Source organism: Lycium ferocissimum, chromosome 6 (assembly GCF_029784015.1).
Source record: "Lycium ferocissimum isolate CSIRO_LF1 chromosome 6, AGI_CSIRO_Lferr_CH_V1, whole genome shotgun sequence".
NCBI lineage: Eukaryota > Viridiplantae > Streptophyta > Magnoliopsida > Solanales > Solanaceae > Lycium > Lycium ferocissimum.
Genome location: NC_081347.1, coordinates 3724309 through 3741310, shown reverse-complemented (window position 1 = coordinate 3741310; position 17002 = coordinate 3724309). Strand labels below are relative to the sequence as shown.

The following is a 17002-nucleotide window of genomic DNA, read 5'->3' as shown; positions in this document are numbered from 1 at the left end:
AAATTTTCGGACAAATGCTGCCATTATATAGAGGTTTGACTGTATATCTTTTGACAAGTGAGGGTTGCTCAATTGGTAAAGCACTTCCACCCACGACAGGTAAGTTCAGGATTCGAGTCATGCTGGACGGGAAGTGTGCAAACACTATGGATATCTTCAAAATGGGGGTAAAGATAATAATAAGGATCTAAATAAATGTTATTGGCAAATAAGGTACGTAGTACATATGCGATGCCAAATGGAATATTTTTTTGTCCTCTCATCAAAGAGATGTAAGGATATTATTAAGGATATAATAAATTTTATTGAAAGACAAGGCAGTACATATGCGATGCCGTAGAAAGACCTGCAACATTTTTATTTAGTGTAAGATACTACTTAAAGCTTATATTGGAACAACCAGAGAACAAACACCAACGAAGTTCTGGTCCCAAGACCCAACATAAAGTCTGCCTTTATATTCTTGAACTTCAGTTATCCTATTAGGACTCTTATATAGATCTGTGTAATCACTCATTTCCACGACTTCTCTGAACTTGTGTATCCTTCATCCTATCGACAATATGGTCGAAATCAGCTTTTTTTTTTTTTTTTTTAATAGCCACCCAAAAGTCTCATGATGCATACCTCTTTATGTTATCTAGATTTCCATCAAAGATTATGAAAACATCATATGAATTTGCTTCTGCACCTTTGAGCCAAAACCTTCAAATTTTTGGACCAATAGCTTATGTGCTAATATACCTTGGGTTTTATATGTATACTAGTGGTGATTTGTATGTAAAAGACCTAAATTATCTTCAAAAAAATCTAATGAAAATATTTTAGTGTTCAAATAGTCTAGCCGGTTGGTTACTTGAAATTTTACCTTGTTGGTGAGAGTTTGATTTCTTTGAATTGACTTCAAGAAAAATACGCGAGTACCTGTCCCGAATGTCCTACTCTGCCTCCTAAGTAACCTCCTACTTGGATGTTTCCTCCAAGACACTTTGATTTCTTTGACTTGACTTCAAGAAAAATACGCGAGTATCTGTCCCGAATGTCCTACTCTGCCTCCTAAGTAACCTCCTACTTGGATGGTTCCTCCAAGAAACTTTTACAAAAGGAATACTGTCGGATCTCAGCTGGCGAATATGCCTGTCGAAAATAGCTATCGGAACCTCCTCATAGGCCAATTTCTATCGAACTGAACCGTCTCGTGGTCAATAACTTGATCAATATGGCTCAGGTTTCGGGAGTATTTCTGAAGCATGGAAACATGAAAAACCAAATGAACACTTGATCAAGCTCGTGGTAAAACCAATATGTAAGCTACCCTTCCGATTTGTTTCTCAAAGGTAACTCGTGAGATTGTAAAACCTTTTTGGCATTGCATCTGTGAAACTACATGTGCTGCACTAGAAATCTAATCCATTATAAAGTACAAGGATTCAATGAGCCTATCAAAAGTCACTCAACTGACCTAATTTCTTCTAAGTTACATGGTAATCAAACCATAAAGTCAAAACTGAAGATCCATAGAGCTTGAAACAAAAGAAATCATTCCACTATCTTACTTAACATCCTCAACTTCTAGAGACCAAATAGGACCTTATGAAGTACCTCTCTCTCTTAAGATATTACACAAATTCCCGATTATCCTTGGTACACAATTTTTGGAGACACCATCTCATCTATATGAAGGTGTATCATCCTGCATTTTACATGAATTAATTGTCTCGTTTGATGTCCTGACTATTACTGGCTGTAAGTAAACCTCTGTTATTACTGAAAAACTGCTAATTCTGAAACTGTTACTCCTATCACCAATCATAAGTTTCTTACGGGACATGAAATATCTGATTCACATGTCTTACCCCATTTTCATAGCGTTATCTCATGGCTACCCACCTGTCGTGGTCCATAGACTGTTCGACTTACCTAATAGTACTGCAAAATATAATCTTACGGGACATGGGATATCTGATCCACATGTCTTACTCGGGATATCTGATCCACATGTCTTACCCCATCTGTGGTGAATTGACCCTTGCATGACCCGTCTTGTGCGGTGCATCAGAAACATGTCTTACCCAAATAATAACAAAATGCTTCCAATGAGCATACTAAGTCATCGACTGCTGAATATAAATCTCATGTATCGCACTTTTGCTGAAAATATCGTAAGGATAGTGGTAAGAACATTGTATATCAACTCGAATCTTTGTTGTTATATCTGAGATGGCCCTGTTATCTTGAGGACCTGCTGAAAACTTTAGGAATCAATGTAGAACCCGCATGACTTCTTGGTACAAATAGGTATTTCATGACTTTAGATACCAAATTGTCGTGGTTAATTCCCAAGTCTAGGTGCATTAGTTCTCCTCATCTATTTAGAAGTTTATACCACATTTTACTTTTATGTACCCGAAGGCAAGTCATATATAAGACTATTTTCATTAGTCTTAAACATCTAAAGTCCAACTCTCACTCATCTCATCATAAAAAATGAACTGTCTTCTGAGTCAATTAAGTCAGTAGTGTTGTGATAGTCAATTATGCTACATGAAAACCGTTATATTCTTGCTACATACATAAAATGATATACTTTCACTGCTTGACTTTTCTCAATCTCTTCAGAATTCTTCTAGATCTCATATTTAGCTCGACTCACACCCACCTGATATGGTATCCTGATAGATTTTTGTTCTCTCAGTAATCGACACATATAGTACCCTCGGTATCTACAGAAACCGTTATCATATTCTCCCCGCTAAAGTAGTAACACCAATACTGATTTGAACCCTCGATTCCTTAAGCCCATATGATACAAGTCATCTACATCAAAGATTTTCCCAAAACACTCGTAGTCGACCTCATTATGTCTTTAAAAAAAAAAATGCTTCGGTATATCAAGTTATAATTCTGCTACCTTCTTAGGTAAAATCTCATACATCTCAAAGATTCTTTTGAAACTTGCAAATCGCAGGATTGTCTCAAGAGTACATTTAATTGTCCAATCTCTCTTTGGGTTACGTGAAATGACCAAATGGCGGGCTGACCCACGTTCTTTACATTTCTAATGTCTTCTTCAGACATTAATTAATTACCCTTTCACCAAAAGTAATATATAATTAGTCCTCTAATTACTTCACTCTATTCATCATCTCTTATATATTATGCAAATATATTCTAAAAGTTTACCCGCGTCACCATGTAAATTATAAAAATTTAGACAAACTATAAATAACGAAGTAATTATAAACACTTGAAAAATATCGGATTGTTACACTCTTTGCTGTTTTTCATTTTTCAAGTATCATTATAAATATATATTTTTTTAAAAACAAAAAGATTTTCTGCAAGAAATTAGACAAAAATCATCACACCCCAAAAAACGAAGTTTAAGATCATTGTGAAATCATATCTGATGTGTTTAGGAAAAGTAGTGTATGAACATTTTTCCATAAAATATTTCAACGCCCTTAAAGGTATTTATAAAAATTATAAATATGAAATTAAAAAAGATTCAAGATATAAAATAGTGAAAACCCAAATCAAATAAGAAACGCTTATAAGTTGAAAATAGGGGTGACCAAATCTGAATTTAACCGATAAATCGAAATGAAAAAGTGTTGATTTATTGGTATCGAGTTATCAGTTTAACAGTTTAAAAATAATTTTGTATTTTATGCTATTGATTTATCGATCGCTTTCTGAATTTCCTTAACGGTTTAACCGATAACCTAAATAAAGTTTGTTAAATTTATCCTTTTTCCCAAAAAGTAGCTAATTCTTTATCACCTTCTTCACACTAGCAGTTTCAAGATGTTTTGCGAGTTTCGAATAGACTATCTAATAATGTGTTAGGTTCTTCTTTTGGTTCCAGTTTTCCACTATTATCCACAACTAGTACATTCTTTCTTCCCTATGTTGTCAATTACTTCAGACCTGGAGGACTCAAACTTTACACCTACATTCTATTGTACGCGTTTGAAAAATATAAGGTGTCAGCCATACTGATTAAACCGATAAATGAATTTTTGACGACCCTAACTGATATCTTAATGGTGCTTCAATTATCGATTTATCATATTTACAGACCGAAAATCGATAACATTCAAAAGCAAACTTCACAAACCGATAAGCAGTCTTAGCTGAAAAGACATAAGTTGGGTGGTGTATTTTGACTTATTAGCACTTTTAATGAATATCAAACACGTATAGAAGCCCAAAAAAGACGCTTACAAATTAGTTTGACTAGCTAACAAGCTTATCCAAACACCCTCAGAACGAAATATATCATAGACTAAATCCATATAAAACCAAGAAAATGAAATATTATTTGTGTCTTTCGTTCCAAACGAAATCTGAAAATAGGCAGTCGATCGTGAACAAGATTATTACAATACCCAAAACTTATAATTATGTTAAAGTAACATATATAAATCTATTCTACTTTAAAAAAATAGCCCTGTCTTCTGTTGTCGTACACCCATTAATTTGTTGTATTTTCTCTTGCAAGCTTCGCCCCCAAAATCTGAATACCTGTTGTTAAGCATTGTGCACTGCGTTGGGAGAAACATTTTCTTGGTAAGAAAGAAATGTAAGGCAAATAATTAAATAACTGTTGAAATATCATCCTGCATATTATATACTAGTAAACAAATATAAATAGATCACATGAAAGTTTCAGGAAAAAAAAAAATTGAATCCAATATAATTTTGTTTCTTTGATTTTTTAACTTCTACTAATAGTGAAAATCATTAAGTTTAAATCATCAAAATTAGCTAAAGTTGCCTACAACACGTAACTGTATTTATGTAATAAAACTAATTTTGATCATCTAGAGAATAAATGGGCAGAGATATCATTAACATGTCAAAGTGCACATATATTTAATTCCGTTATCATCATTTAAGTCAATTCATTGTACACGTCTATTCACTTCAAAACAACTTCAGTGATACGGTATGTAAAGTTAGGTTTGACAAAGCTTAACTTCAGACAAAATGTTTGAAGAAGAAGTTCAGGCACACATGACAAAAATTTAGTCATTTCTAGAGAAACTAGTAAAGAATAGCACAGGTCCAATTCCAATAGTGTATGTTAAATTTGTATATTTATTTATTCACAATGAAAACTTTTCCATTCCTTCAATAATGTATTTTATACTCTTTAATATTTACAATTATCTTAGATATTCTAATGTCTAAAAAATGAGGTATTTGCAAGAAAATCATGACATGTCATGTCAGTTTTTCATTGCAAAAAAAAAAAATGTTAATTTATGCACACCTAATTCAATATCTTTTTATCAAATTTAAAAATAGATAAAATACCCACATAATGTGTTTTTCCTATTCTAAAATTTCAAATTAAGCAAGTGTGCTATGACCAAAAAAGAAGTGTAAAAAGCTAATTAATTCCCGATGATACATAGAAAGACCACACACACGTCTACTCAATTTAGACCTGTAGTAAACAGAGGCAGTAGATATGATAGAAACTAAGCCTCACTTATTCCAAAGAGCCAACAATCTTAGAGCTTTAAAGGGCAAAATCGGCTACACAGTAAAACAAAATCAAAGCAGCTACAATAACATTTTATATGGGCCAATGAGAATAACAAATTCAGCTGGAATTACCAAAATCTCCTTATTAGCAAACATCAAAATTGCTTTTGAATAAGCACACAGCACAAGCAGGCATGTTGACGCCCAGCTGTGTGCTTATTCCCATTTCTTAGATAGTAATGTTTGAACTTCATCCATACCTAATGTCAGACATTTTTGTAACGTCCGAGCCTAACTTCAAATAGCGCATGTTTGAAGTAGTTCTGAATAGGTAGATGTGCAAATTTTTTTTAAAAAAATTGGTGCAAATTAAATAGTGGTGTCCAATAGGGTACACCGTGAAACTTTTACTCATACCACACCCAAATATGGGCGGGGTCATATATACAATTCGGAACACTAAGGTCAAACTATCTAATTTTTGGTGTGCATTCGGACATAGAATCTTTAATTTCTTGAAAATAAAATTTACATATTTGAAAATTACATAAAAAGTATTATAAGTCACAATAATTAAAATTAACATATTTAAAAGCATTTGAAAAAAACACGGTCAAAGAAAAACTCATTTGACGGAACAAAAGCAATAGTATTATCTACTAAATTAAGAGAAGAACTCACTCCTTGGTAAGACTTGAGCAGAAGCGTTGAGTCAGCATAAGCTGTGGCTGCAGTCACTAAAAGATAAAAAGTTCCAATTAAAATATAATTGCTTTTAATTTATATCTTGAGAGGTCAAAATTTGGAATATAACACGAGTACAAGTACAAATAGGAAGAACATTAAAATATTAATACCTGATCCCGAGCAAAATTGGTCCACAATCTTAGAATAGGAGTCACATTTATTACCAGGGTCGTAGTTGATCATGCACTGCATACATGCACGAGAACGTTAGAGTTAGCTTAAGAGAAACATTTATCCACTAATTAGTACGAGTAAAAAAAATAACATTTAACTTGTATATACGGACAATATAAAGAATCTTTACTTTTGACAACTCATTTTGTGTGCTACATTATATGTTGATAATGAGATCAAAAGTATAAAACACTTTTCTGAAACAAGAATTTATGAAATCATTTAATTTGCTTATAATGTTGCTGCTTATAATGTTGCTGCACTCGTGTCGAATTCTCTAAATATGTATTGAATGAGCCATCACGCACCGGACGACATTATTGAAAAATTCGAGTAACATAGCTTATACTGTAAAGGGAAAAAAAATGGAACGTAATATACTTACATCTTTATATAAGTCTAGCACTTCACCACATGGCACAGCGTGACCTGGGACCTTCGGCTTAGGTTGAGAAGGTATATTTTGAGAATTTTGTGAAATATTCTCAACTTCGTTGGGAGGCATATTAATATTAATTGCAGGTATAATAACTTGAGATGGATAAATTTTTTCTTTCTCATTTCCATTGGAAGATTTTTCTGCAGCACTTCTTTGAGGAAATATAGCTCCAACGGCTTTGAATGCTATTGCTGAGGCTACTCCAAATGATAAACCTGATAAAATTAAATTTATATCAGAGGAGATATAAAATTTCATATCGTTCATATGAGTACGAAAATTGAGTTAAATCTCTAAATAGCTGAGAAAATATACTGTGAATCGAGAAATATACCAAAGGAGATACAAAATTTTATACGTTATATGAGTACGAAAATGGAGTCAAAGCTCTAAATATCTGATAAATATATACTGTGAATCAAGAAATATACCAAAGGAAATACAAAAGTTAATATGTTCATATGAGTACGAAAATCGAGTCTCACAAATTATCGCTCAAAATTAAGCTCTTCAAATCTAAAAAGCTACTCCAACTACTGAACAATTTAATTTTGAATTTTCTAATTGGTGATTAACATATAGATAGGGTCACGGGCGAAGCTACAAGCCTGCATACGGGTTCGGGTTAACTTTGATCCGAGCTTTGTATTTGTGTTTAAGAATTCACTCGGCATGTAAATAATTTATTTTCTTTCATGTTTTATACTCCCTCACTTCAAGAGTAAGAGGAATTTTCCAACTTTGGGGAAAGTAATTTAATTTAAAGGAATTTGGGATACAAATTGTGGGATTTTTACCATTGAGGAACCAAAAACACAAAATACTTCAATTCTACAATGTTATAGCACACAAAACAATATTAGCAATATCAAAAAAAGCATAGGGTAAACTGAAAAACAATAATACTGTGACGTACCCCATAAAATAGTGTTACGTCCTGAAGAATAGTTTGATGAATTTGAATCATCTTCTGCATAAATTGGTGAATATTAATGTTAATAATAGTAGATTTCAGGTCTTGCTTCAGGATTTATGAACTTTAACAACTATAATTTATCGTAAAAAGATGAAAGAATAAAGAATATAATTTGAGTAATAGAAAGAAAGAAATTTATTGAATACTAACCAGCCATGTCTTCCGTATGTCTATTATTAGGTTGGAAGTTGTATCAATGTGTCATCAAAATATATCTGAACCTCCTTTTATAGGCATCACATTTGCGTGTGTGGGTTGGACTATACTCCAAGAAATCCTCTCTTGTGTTTTAGTTGAAACAAAAATCTTGAGGAATAATATAAAAAAGAGATAAGGTCAAAAATACACTCTAACTATCACTGTTTTTTTAATTTCATATCTAAACTATCAGAAGGTTGAAAAAACTATCTAAAATATCACTATCTAATTTGTAAAACACACTTCAAATTATTCTTGAATAGCATGTGAGCTACACTATCCATTTTATATAAAGATGTTGCCAAGTGTTGTCCACGTGGATAAATAATGTCACCATGGCACCTGCATGGAAATTTGAAAAAAAAAAACTATTTGTTTTAAAAAACAAACTGAAAAATAATAATTTTTGTAAAAAAATATCAAAAATTATAGAAAATAAAAAAATAGTTTAAAAAATGGAAAAGTTATTTTTTTTTTTAAAATAAATAAGAAAACTGATTATTTAGTTTTCACATTTTAAAAAAAATAATCAAATTTTCCATTTTTTTTTTCTGATTTTCTAATTCTTTGATATTCTTTTACAATTTTTTTTTTTCAGATTTTTTTTAAATCCAGATTTGTTTTTTTTTTTTAAAATGCTGATTTTTAAAAAAAAAATAATGCAGTTTTTTTTTTTTTTAAATATACATTATTTTATTAAAAAAATATTACTTTTTAATTTTCATATAGGTGCCACCATAGATTACTTATGCCATGTGGACATATTTTTTTGAGAAAATTTCAGCTTCACACATTTAGTTCAGGTGTGTTTTGCAAACTAGATAGTGATCGTTTAGGTAGTTTTCTCAACCTTATGATAGTTTAGGTATGAAACTAAAAAAAAAATGATAGTTAGAGTTTGTTTTTGACTCTTATCTCTATAAAAAATATAAAAATCTTTTTAAAAAAAAAAAAAAAAAGACAATCAAACAAATTAAATTTCTCTGTTTTTGGTCCTAACAAAATATAATATTAGTCACATAGGCACACGCCTAAAGCTTATTAGCTACGGGTTCAATGAAACCGGTACTTTAGGCATGAAACATGAATATGTATAAGGATGACAAAATTAACCCATAAAAATATGATCCACCCAAATTTGGGTTGGTCGTCGACCCACACATTTATTAACTCAACCTATTTCGATTCATAAAAAAATTGAGATGATATGTAGCTCAAATTGACCCATAGAAATCTTTTAAAAAAAAATAAAAAATTGATATGTTACATATAGCTATAACAAAGAAACAAACATAATTTTATTAGGTACCAAAAATTTTAAAAGAGCAAATAAAGAAATTAAAACTCAGTTAGAATTGCTTGCGTTGAGTTGTGACCCGCTTTTTAGAAATTTCAGCCAATTAACTTTTAAACGGGTAAATAACCCCTCCACTTATTAACTCAGTCCATTTTGAACTCTCTAAATCCTGACCTACCTGCCCATTTGAAACACCAAAAATTTAACAATTATTATATTCCGAATCCATAATCTCAACGGTACAATAGGTTAGTGCTAAAAACTATAAAGGTTGAAAACACAAATTCTTATTTGATAACGAATCTGCAAAGTCTCGAGAGAGCCTAGATATTCTCCTTTGCCTTTGATCATTAGCAGGATGGCCAGTCGATATCTTCATGTTATAATAATGGTTTCTTAGAGCATCTAAGTAGGGCCAACCACCAGAGACTAGCGGGAGTTGAAAGGAAGCTCCTCGACTTGCTCTAAGCGCCTTATCATTGAATGGATCGCAACAGCCAGGAGCAGAAAGGCGCCACCCTGCCAAAAGATTGAACCTCTACTAGTTTCTCAGCTTCTCAATCCAGATAAATAAAGAGAAACTCACATAAATGACCGCTCACCAAACTACTAGCCAGCAAATGTATAGTTTTTGTATATTAATATATAATATACATTTTTAATATAATAATGTATATTTGGCTAGTGAATGTAATTACATTTGGCCGGTCACAAACAATAAATTGAACCAGTATAGAGCAGTAACCACAATGAGAATGTGAATGCACCAAAGATATTCAGCATAAGATGCAGTACTAGAAAGTACAAAAGGGAATTGACTATAGAGGAAATAGCTGAGAAATAAAGGATAATATCCCCGAATATTGAAGTAATGTGCCAAGATTACCGTTGTCCTGCATTAACCAGTAGTCATGTGTTCAATAATTCTGGTATTTAACAATGGCTGCTAAAAGACAGTATCAGTAGTTATAGTAATATCAAGTACTGTAATATATCGTTCCTCAAGTGTATCTAACAGCTACAGAGAACTCTTCTTTCACACAATAGGGAAACTAAGACAGCCTTAAATATCTTTAGCACAATTTGTCAATTTCCATTTTTTATTATACTCTTGAATTTGCATTAGGTGAGACAAGGAGAGAATTTTATTTGAGTGAATAGGTTAAAGCCACCCTACACTATTACCACTTTGTGAGTTTCATACCTATACTATGGGGTGTTTCTGTTAACCCTAAACTATAACTTCCTTTAGATTAAAACCCCCCATTGAATATGTGCAAAATGTTTGGGCTAACGTGCGGAGAAGCGTGTGGGAGATTAAAATAGTCTTAAAAATGAGTCCACCTAGCACAATAAGCTCATGGTAGTTCAGGGGGTTCTGTGAACACCCAATAGTTAGATATGGAACTCGCAAAACGGTGATAGTTTGGGCGCGGGGGAGGGGGGGGGTGGTGGAGAAGATTTTAACCTATTCACTTAAAAATAATTCCACGGGTGCTGCCACTTGGAACTCTTTGGAAGAGCTTTTGGAGTGTGATATCACGTAGCATGTCATATTCCTCAATGGGTCTTTTAATATGAGTTCTTGGTAGTTCGTTCGAGGGGGGCTCTGTGAACACTCAATAGTCACATTAGTAACAGAACAAAAGTTTAAAAAGGCTTCAACTAGCATTCATTCTTGAAATTAGCAATCCTAGTTACCGTTGATTCTTCTAAGCGGGAAGAAAAAACAAAAGATTTTAAAGCTAAAAAAGATGAGGGTCTAAGTAAATTACCTGGATTCCATCAAGAACTAGAATTCGATGAGCATCCGCAAACCATGTACTGCAGTCTTTTTCTGGAAATCCATCATCAACACTGTGAAATGTTGAGGGAATTTTCATTAACGCAATCATTTCAATAGAATCAATCATCACCGTTGAGCTGATTCATACAAGGTGAACTGATTGAAGATTTAGGTCTTCAGGCATACAAGCTTCATCAAGCACGAGTAAGCAGTCTAATGTAATAGGTCTCTCTTGTACTCTTTCTTGAAAACTACATATTTCCCTGAGATAGATCAGTTAAATCAGTACCAACACAACATTGTCTAAATCTGAACTAATTCTTGCCTCTCTATGGAACTAAAGTACGATTCGCACTGTGCTCCACCAAATTGCAAGAATATTTTGTTTCTGAATATTCGAACTGGGAATGGAATACTCTTCTAAGTTCTACTCGATATTAAGGCAAATGGCTTAAAATCCAACTATAAGGCATTAAAAAGTCAGGGTCGAGCTGAAGGATTTACTGAACGACAATCAACTAGGACTACCACCATCAACTTAAGGACATGAGATGGCTAAAGTTAACATCAGCAGCACCACTCCACCCCCACCCTTACTCCCACCACAACTGCCAGTTGATAAAGATACAATGCAAAATGAGGGATAGGGTGATCATCCAATGGATATGAATATTCCTCCAAATGATGACGAAGAGCATTCTGCTGTTGTTGGGCAAGATACTGGATCACAAGTCAGCCACAACTATCTTGATAGAACTGGTTTTTTCATTGACAAACATTCAGCAACAAGCAAGATTTAATGGTTGCATTGAAGCTAGCTCCGGTTAGGAAGCCTTTCAGTTTTAAAATGAGTAAGAGTTGTACAAAATTTTATAGGGTAGATTACTTATCTCATAATTGTGACTGGATGTTGCTGGTGAGCACACTTGCGGGGTTGAACATTTCAGGAGCAGTCATCGACATGCGTCGGGGCTATCATTGCCTCATTCGTGATGAATAAGTTTGTTGAAGGCAAAGGGTCATCGATGAAAGAAATTAAGAGGACGGTTACGAAAATTTGCATTGTAATGCAAGCAATTTGAAGAGTTGGAAGAGTGGGGTAATCGCTAAGAACTTGGTTAGGGGACACCAAAGCACGGGTATGCTGCTTAGCAGCTTATGCGTACATGCTTTAGATTATAAATTCAGGTAGCAAGACTACCATTAAGTTATTGGAAAAGGGCCAAATATATCCCAAACTATTGGAAAACGGCCAAATATACCCCTCGTTATAAATTGGGTCCAAATATACTCCTATCATTATACTATTAGTTCAAATATACCTATCCTCCGTTAAAGTCGTCCAAGGTAGACATCCTATCCTATGTGGCACTAACATTTGATGAGGTGGATGCCACGTGGCATTGCCACCTCATCACTCCTAACCCATTTTACTCCTCCCCTCTTCCACTGCAAAAATTTCCTACCCTCCACCTCCATTGTCACTATTACCGCTATATTCTTTGTACTTTCCATACCGACACACACAAACTCGCAGCAAGTCATAGCCTTGCACACACTCACAGCCACACTTGATCATCTTCTCCGGTGTATTCCAGTCATAAGTCTTTGCCGATATTTTCTTTGTTTCTATGAGAGTTTAGCTTTGCTGATTGCAAATTTTTCTTCACTTTTGTAGGTCTATTTATGAAAAGAGGCATCACGGTATGAGTTAGCAAAGCAAAACAATAACAATCGATGAAGAATACAGGTATATTAATCCCAAAATTTGAGTTTCATTTTAAGTCCATTATTGCTCTCTCTCAGCGTTAGTCACCATTGAAGGATAATAGGTGTCAATGGTAGTAGAGGGGAAGGAAATTTTAGTGGTGGAAGAGGAGAGGAGTAAAATGGGTTAGGGGTGATGAGGTGACAATGTCATGCGGCATCCACCTCATCAAATGTCAGTGCCACGTAGGATAGGCTGTCCGGCTTGGACAACTTTAAAGGAAGAGGGTATATTTGAACCAATAGCATAACAACAAGAATATATTTGGACCCAAAGTACATCGAAGGGTATATTTGGCCCCTTTCCAATAGTAGAGAGGTATACTTGGCCCTTTTCCGTTAAGTTATATGAGGAGGGGAGGTTCTATTTTAAGTATATTTTAATAAACTTAAGTACTTTATTGGGGGTGGGGGGTGAATTTCATAGAAGTGGAAACCTGGAATAAAGCGGTCATATGCAAACAGCTATGGAACTTGTGTAAGAAAAAGGACAAACTCTCGGTTCTTTGGGTGCACACATATTATTGGAAAGGAGATCCTATTTGGGGAGCAAATTTTAATCAAGTTTCATGGTGTGCGAAGAAGATAGCAAAGGCAGGAAAATATCTTATTGAAGCTGGAATATCCATGGATGACTTCCTTCAATCAGACAAGTTCTCAATCAAGAAGATCTATTTAAAGCTTAGAGGAGACTTTGCCAAAGTGGCTTGGAAGAAGCTGGTGTGCAACAATTATGGGGCTCCCAAATGGATTTTTATCCTCAGGTTGGCATTACATGGAAGACTATATACAAGGGATAGGCTTGCAAAATGGGAGATAACTGCAAGTCAGACTTGCCCTCTTTGTGAGCAAGAGGATAAGAGCCTGCTGCATCTGTTCTTCCAATGCGAGGCATCGCGTGGCATTTGGTGCAGTATACTAAAATGGATGGGAATACAGAGACAATGTTTGCCTCGGAATGAAGAAGTTACCTGGGTAGTGACTCATTTCAATGGGAAGAATGGTCAGGCATAAGTGTTTCGAATGGCTATAGCAGCGTCCGTTTACCATGTGTGGCAAGAACGGAATTATAGGGTATTCAGGAAAGAGAAGCAAAGGAACAGCATTATCATCAGACAGGTGATTTAAGAAGTCCATCTCAGAGGAACCAAGCATCCACATCTAGCTAGTGTCTTAAAGTCTTTAAATTTCTACCCTGTATGTTAGGTGTGAAGTTGACAAATTTGAACTGGTGCAAACTGGGACATTCTGTCCAGTCGCACCTAGAGCAACTGTGTACATATTTCCTATTTTGGTAAATAAAATCTTTTAATTACCAAAAAAAAAATTAAAAAAATTAAGTACTCCTTTAATAAACTTGAAATCTAACCCTAAACTTCTAAAAATTGGGAAATGGATCTCAAGTAGCATTTTAATAGGCTGTTAGCATTTATTGAGCTGAAAATAAATAAAAAAGAAAGGACGGTGTAGTTTCTCATTTGAAGACTTAAAGCGTCTTTTCCGTCAATTCTTCTCTACATTATTTTCAGCTTGTTTGAGACTAGAAAGGTTTTATTTTAGTCTTCATGCAATCATTTTTATTGCTTCCATTTTCTGTTGTAGTTCTTTTAAAAAAAAAGAGGAAACTAATTTGGTCGATTCTAGCTAACAATGAAGTTAATTTCTTCACTTCTTGGCTAGCTTGAATTCCCAAATCTTCCTCTCTTTTATTCTTCTAATGACTGTCCAGTTTCTTCTTCTTCTTTTTTGTTTTTTTGTTTTTGTTTTTCAGCTTGTGTTCTTTACTAGCTAGTTAGTTTGTTTCTCTACTTTCCTTAAAAAGTTGTTTAACTTGTGTCTTTGGTGGAGGGAGATGGGATTAGTTTGAGCATCCTCTGTCTACATTAAGTTCTATATATGTTTGTCAAGGTGTTGCGATTTCCCTTCTGTCTTTCCTTTACTCAAATAATTATCTTATTTTATGTGTTAAGGGATTGCTTGATTATTGGACTTATATTGAGAAGAGTTAGTGTTTGACACTTTAAACCTCTCATTCCTTATCCTTTGATCCATGGCATTGATTCTGTTTCTTTTGAGCTTAAACCTCTATCCCCTTTTGTCCTAAGTTGAAAGTTGTTAAAATATGGTATAGAGTTTGAATGAGCTTCGAGTGATGTAACCTCAGCTTGTGCCCCTGATTTTAAGTCCTCGTATTATCCTTTGAATCATTTAGAGGCATGTAATAACTCGTCTATTTTTATTTTTTTTGAAGTGTGGAATTCATCTATTGATTATGATTTTCTAAGAGAAGTTGAAGAGATGTGTTTCTTTTCCAAAACTGTTTTGAGGACGTAAAATCTGTCTCGGGGTTTAACTAAAAAAGAAAAAGAGAAAACTGTTTAATGTGCACTGTGTTCCAATATTTTTGTATTCATCAATTTCCAGTTTTTGGTTTGTGACTTTACCTCTCTGTTTTTTCTTTTTTTAACCTCCGAAGCTCTTTGCCTCAGTTTAGTTTGATTTATTTGAGGCATTGTTTTTTTTTTATCATTAGCTTACGGTGGGATTTGAGGAATTATTTCATCTGGAAGTCAATGAACGTCCTAACTCTCTGCCCCTTGGTACGGTGGCGAAGTCAGAATTTTTTTTTAGGGGGTTCAAAAATATGAAGAAGTAAATACACGAAAAAGCCAAGCGGGTTCAACATCTACTATATATACATGAGAAAATAATTTTAATCTTATATATATAGTGTAATTTTTCACCGAGAGGGTTCGGATGAGCCTGTGGAGCCTACCTAGCTCCACGCCTGCCTTAGTAAGAATCAAAATTGAAGCATTATGTGAGAGTTTTATAAACTCAACATCATACTCAATCATGATATTGTCTCCTTATCGGAGCTGCTCAAATTGCCTACGCATAGCATTACTTTGGCTAGAAGAGAGAAACCTATCCATGAATAAAGTCACGCACTAAGCCTAAGTAGGCGTTTGGCCATAGAAATTAAAAAAAAAAAAAATTCACTTATTTTGAAATTTTGGAGTTGGAGTTGTGTTTAGCTATAGTTTTTGCACATAGTATTTTGTTGTTGAAATGTACTTTTTCAACAAGATTTTGGTTATGAAAAAAAGTTTTTATGGCCAAACACTAAATTTTGAAAAAAGTGAAAAAAAATCTAGAAAAAAGTGAAAATTTTTATGGCCAAACGGGTCCTTAAGTAAGTGGAAGCGATTTTTCCTGTCAGCCAACTTATGGTTATATCTAGGGGTGTCAACTGTCAAAGATGACCCAAAAGTTGATGGCCCGCTCAAAATTTTACGGGTTGGGCTCAAAATACTTTCATGGAAAATTTACAGCTCATAACTACCTCTAAGACTTATTTATTAGTAATAGCTACCTTTTTTTTAAAATTATTTTTGGTAGCTTAATTATTTATCAAATTACCATCTATAACTTGTTTTATAAGCTGCAGTGTATTTCCCTAAAAAAAGGTATCTCTCTCCACTTACCCACAATCTCTTCTTTTTTTTTTCAAATATTTTTCTCTCACATCTTCAATTCACAACCATATTTCACTCTCATTATTCTTCACTATAATTAGCATGATTTCTTCTTCTTCCTTATTAGTTACCCAATCTCTACAGGTAACTAATTTTCATTATGTTATTTATTGTATTTCTCTTCATTGTTCATAAATTTCATCGTCTTTACCTTCACTTTTCATTCTTTTTTTTTTTATTTTTTATTTTCAGCCATTGTTTGAGTATCTTCAACAAGCTCTAACTCTCTATTTTAATGGCGAATATTGATACTCCAAGCAAAAATACACCAGTGGCAACAAGAAAAGCAGTGGAGGATCTCCAGCCAATGGCCGAAGCTCAGCCATAACAATTCGTTTGCTAAATCTACATGGATTGGCCGAAATAAAGAGGAAAATCCTTCTTATGTTTGCTAATCATGTGGTGTTGTTTATCTTATGAGTGATGAAGAATAGTATCGATTCTGACAATATGATATTGTAGCATCATCTAGGAGCAAGAGAATAGGTTGTTGTTGTAAAAACACCATTGATGAGAGTTGTGAAGCTTCATGCCCATCAAGTGTTTGATAAAATATTTCAGTATATTTCAGTGTATTTCTGTG

At 33.8% G+C, this 17002-nt stretch overlaps 1 pseudogene; it reads right to left on the bottom strand.

Moving 5' to 3' along the window:
* Window positions 1-9589: 9589 nt before the first annotated feature.
* LOC132060498 (uncharacterized) lies at window positions 9590-12592 on the bottom strand (annotated as a pseudogene).
* Window positions 12593-17002: the final 4410 nt, after the last annotated feature.